Source organism: Vicugna pacos, chromosome 5 (assembly GCF_048564905.1).
Source record: "Vicugna pacos chromosome 5, VicPac4, whole genome shotgun sequence".
Classification (NCBI taxonomy): domain Eukaryota; kingdom Metazoa; phylum Chordata; class Mammalia; order Artiodactyla; family Camelidae; genus Vicugna; species Vicugna pacos.
In genome coordinates, this window is record NC_132991.1 from 5,071,582 (window position 1) to 5,076,577 (window position 4,996).

The window sequence follows — 4,996 nt, forward strand, 5'->3', positions numbered from 1 at the left end:
ATATTTATTTGGACTTTTGTGATGGTCATGTTTGGGGCTAATGTGGAATGTGAGTTGCATGTTGGAGAGTAAGTGAAATTTGAAGAACTACGAAAGGAAAAATATAATTTTGGGGAAAGGGAACAAGTTGATCAAATGCACAGAAGTTGAAAAACATAAGGCGGGTCAAACATGGTGGAATATGCCTATAGTATAAAGTATACGATATAAAGACATTGAGGGTAAAATCTTCCTTACATTTTTATCAGTTATTCATTTTTTCTTAAACATACATAGTGAGCAGACTGGACTAAAGGTAGGTTATGACAGGGGAATGTCCAAGGTGAGTCTGGTGGACCGGGAGTGTCATGGAGAGGATGTGGAGTGGTGACCGACCTACAATCCATTTATGAAAGAAGGTCCTGCAAGGAGGGTCCATCCTGAGAAAGATGACGTGTGAGCTATAACAAAACTCAGCATTCAGAGGGAGTAAAGGTCTTGAGGAGAGCATGTGTTCTTTTGTGTGATGTGTCTCCCAGCTCAACCTAACCATAATCAAGCTTGAGTCTCATCTAAGTTGATGCGACATAAAGTAAAACCTGAATAAAAAAAAAGGCTATTTTTCCAACATTAATGTTTTTTACAAAAGAGCAAGAACTGTTTATTGGTCTTTCCAACAGAGGGTAACACACACACACACACACACACACACACACACACACACACTCATTTACCTCTCTTAGCCATTGGTGACCACTATGCCAATGCATAAGTGATGGTGCCCTGCAGAATGTGAAATTAGCCATCACATATATCAGGAACCCTAGAGGGCGATGGTAGCATCAGGTACGTATTGTGACACTCAGTGCTTGAAATGAAGTGATGTCTGATGAGGTGCTTGTGTGTTAGGTAAGGCGGTGATGGTGCCTGTTGGGGACAGGGAGCTTTACAGGTGTGCATCACTCAGTTTACATTTAGAAGATGGTAACTAGAAAACACCGCACTCCTCACTGGAACCCAGCCAAGGAACAGTGATGGCTGGAGGGAAAGGCGGGTCTGTCTGTAGAAGGGATGTCTGTTGGTAATACACATCTTGGTACCTCCAAACTAGTCAAGGGTCACTCTAAGGGACTGGTCTTGTTTATAAGCAAAGGGAATAATCAGAATTTGGGTTAGAATTTTTTTAAAGTGACCATGAGCACAAAATTTTTTTTAAAAAGCTTTAGTATCAAAAGTTAAACCAAAAGTGAGCAAACAGATAGACTGTATAGTGGAAAACTATATAACTGAAACACACAAACACCCCGCATCATGTAAACCAATGTGAAAGAACGAAGACTAAAATAAAGCAAATGTGTTCAACTCACTTATAAGAACACAGTAAAAAGATTTTAGTTTGATTAACAAAGCAAAATCCCACAGTATGTAGTAAGGAGAAAAAGAGAAAAGTTCATATGCTAAAAACGAAACTAAGAAAGGTTTACCAGGTAAACCCCACGAGGAAAAAGAAAACAGAAGTGACAATATGGATATCTGTAATATCTGAATTAAGACTACAGAGTTAGAAAAAAAGATAAAGGCAGGCATTTCACAATGCTTAAGCCTAAAATTTACCACAAAGAAACATCAGTTGTTCATATTTATGCATCCAATTAACCCAGTTTTCATAAAATAGTCATTTCTAGAGGACCAAAAATCAAAGCTCAATAGAACGTTTTAAAATATCTCTATCAATTTAACACAGACTCAGTGGTCATAAAGAATAGAACACCTACACAAGACGATCAGTAAAGTGGATTTCATGGATTTGTCCACTCTGGTAACATAAAACATACGGCTTTTTCTGACTTGGATACAATTCACATACTCTCTTGTCTCTTGTAAACATTAGCCCCGCTCCTGTGTGACGTAAATGCTATTTAGAAGCATGAAACATTGCTACTGCTGTTATTAGTTAGCATTTAGAGTGTTATTCTTATTAAAACTTATTTTAGCCCCAGTCACTGAGCCGCCGCCGAGGACTCAGCAGCCTCCCCCTTGAGCCCCCTCGCTTCCCGACGCTCCGTCCCCCCTGCCCGCCTTCTCCCGCCGCCGCCTTCCGCAGGCCGTTTCCACCGAGGAAAAGGAATCGTATCGTATGTCCGCTATCCAGAACCTCCACTCTTTCGACCCCTTTGCTGATGCAAGTGAGGGTGATGATCTGCTTCCTGCTGGCACTGAAGATTATATCCATATAAGAATTCAACAGGGAAACGGCAGGAAAACCCTTACCACTGTCCAAGGGATCGCTGATGATTACGATAAAAAGAAATTGGTGAAGGCGTTTAAGAAGAAATTTGCCTGCAATGGTACTGTAATTGAGCATCCAGAATATGGAGAAGTGATTCAGCTACAGGGTGACCAGCGCAAGAACATATGTCAGTTCCTCGTAGAGACTGGACTGGCTAAGGACGACCAGCTGAAGGTTCATGGGTTTTAAGTGCTTTTGGCTCACTGAAGCTTAAGTGAGGATTTCCTTGCAATGAGTAGAATTTCCCTTCTGACCCTTGTCACAAGTTTAAAAACCTCAGCGCTTGTATAATGTAACCATTTGGGGTCTGCTTTTAACTTGGACTAGTGTAACTCCTTCATGCAATAAACTGAAAAGAGCCAAAAAAAAAAAAAAACCCTTATTTTACAAGCTTTAATTGGAATAATATTAGATACTGAGAAACTCTTACCCCTTGTAGAAGGTACTTACCCAGAGATGTATGGGTTAAAGGGAACAATTGGATGCTTTTCAGCTCTTATCGGTTAATTTTGGGAAGGTCTGCTTTATTTCAGATATGTTGTCTTCAGTGTAGAAAGGAGAGACACCCTTTTTTTCTCCTGTGACTCCTTTGTGCCAGGCACTTAGCATCTGTTATTTATATTTGAGACAGACCAGGGTTTGAACTCAGATCAGTCTGACTCTCTTTGTAAAATTCCACAGTAACATATCGTCATTGGATTCTTTGATGATTAACCCAAACTCAAATAGATCATCTAATAACTTTTCTGGCATTGTGGTTGGTATATCTGATGATATCACTAAGAATAGCTTACTAGCTTACTGCTGCATTTTTATATATGCATATATATATTTTAATTGAAGTATAGTCAGTTTACAATGTTGTGTCAATTTCTGGTGTACAGCATACATGAACATACATATATTCATTTTCATATTCTTTTTCACCAGAAGTTATTACAAGATATTGAATATAGTTCCCTGTGCTCCACAGTAGAAACTATGGCTGCCTTTTATCCAAGGTCTTGTATGTACCAGAATCTGTGTGACCCCACACGCTCCTTCTATGACTTTCAACATTTAGGAAAAAACCCAGTGAGAAATTGACGTAGGACCATTTTACTGGGAGAAATCAAAATCAAAGTGATAAGTAATGTCCAAAAGAACATCTTTAAACCTCACACCTCATTTGTTTCAATGCTAAAGAGATGAGAGGTGAGCATCAGGGCCAGAATTGGCACCTGGTTCTCTTAAAAATGCAAAAGCTCGGCTCTTCCTGACTCTGGACATCCTTGCATGTTTCCATATCTGCGCCTTTTGTCATCTCCTTGCCTTTGACGGGACATGAGGAGACATGTCCCCTCCTGGTGTCCTGTGGTTGCGTTTTCCCAGGTTGGCCACCACAATCCTTCCCACCCCACATACTCTTCCAGAAACTCGCCACTTCCCTTCCAGGCTGTGGAGTCTAGTTCCCATGCCTTCCATCATGTGGTGGGCTTTGTCACCAAGAGAGCACAGCAGGAATGTCACTGTGTGACTTTTGAGGCTAGATGTCTCAGCTTATGTCAGCTTCAGCTTACCCTGGGCTGATACACTCACTGGAGCCCTGAGCTGGCATGTAAGCTGGTCACCCACCAGGGCAGCCATGGTGTGAGGAAGCCTAACTAGCCCAGGTTGACCCGTAGCCTGAAGTTGCAGCTGCCCCAGCCACTATCTGACTGCAACTGCAGGAGCAACCCTGAGCTAGGACGCCCCAGCGGAATCCCCATGCACCCAAATCGCGAGACAAATCAGGACGTCTTATGTTGATTTACTGTGCAACAGTAATTATTGGAATAGGTGCTAACAGCAAGGGTTGCCTAGTATGCGGATCAATTCTGGCCCTCTACCTATTTTTGTAAATGATGTTTTATTAGAACCCAGCTCTGCCCACTTGTTCACATATTGCTTGACTTCTTCAATGCTACAATAGCAGAGTTTAGTCATTTCAGTAGAGGCTATCCAGCCTGCAAATCCAAAAACATCTACTATCTAGTCTTTTACAGGAAATGTTTGCCAGCCCCTAGCCAATGGCTTCTTCCTTTTGTTCGTGCTCTTGGACACTCTTGGAGCAGAAGCTAGACTATGCATCTTAATTTATTCAATTATTGTGGTAGAATGTTCTTCAAATGGCATTTTTATTTACCTCTCTGTATCCATGCCCTCGTGAGGGTCCCTTCTACACTGACTCTGAACTTCCTAACATGAATTTCTTTGGCCAGTGGGACATTGGCAAATGTGATGCAAACAGAAATTTGTGTAGTGACTAAACATTGACACTTGCAATCTCTTGCAGCTGGGAACCCCTCTCTTAACTCCCTGAAAGAGTCTGAAGTGACCTCCTGGAGGACCAGAGACCATGTCCCGGTTGCCATAGGCATTCCAACAGTCCCACTGTCTCCAATGTCCCAGACCTCCAGCTGAGAACTCAGACGTTGTTAGTGAGCCCATCCTAGATCATCTGACCCAGTGGAGCAAGCCTGAAACCGTCAAACATGTTACTGTTCATTGCTTATAGCCGTTGAGATTTGGGGTGCTTTAATACACAATAGAAGCTACGAGATACGTGGTGAAATCAGCGTTAGTGCCCTCTGACTGTACTCTTTTATACCATGGCAAGTAAATTGAGGGGAACCATCAGTCTCAAAAAGTAACATGGGTTAAAAGTATACGAGGGGCAAAGAAAAATGATTTAAACTCCCTAGTGAT

At 41.8% G+C, this 4,996-nt stretch overlaps 1 pseudogene across 1 annotated transcript; it reads left to right on the plus strand.

The window, feature by feature from the left end:
- The first annotated feature begins 1,977 nt into the window (after positions 1-1,977).
- Positions 1,978-2,627, plus strand: LOC102527331 (eukaryotic translation initiation factor 1 pseudogene; annotated as a pseudogene). The gene has a single exon (XR_012073020.1). The product of XR_012073020.1 is annotated as a eukaryotic translation initiation factor 1 pseudogene (transcript).
- Positions 2,628-4,996: the final 2,369 nt, after the last annotated feature.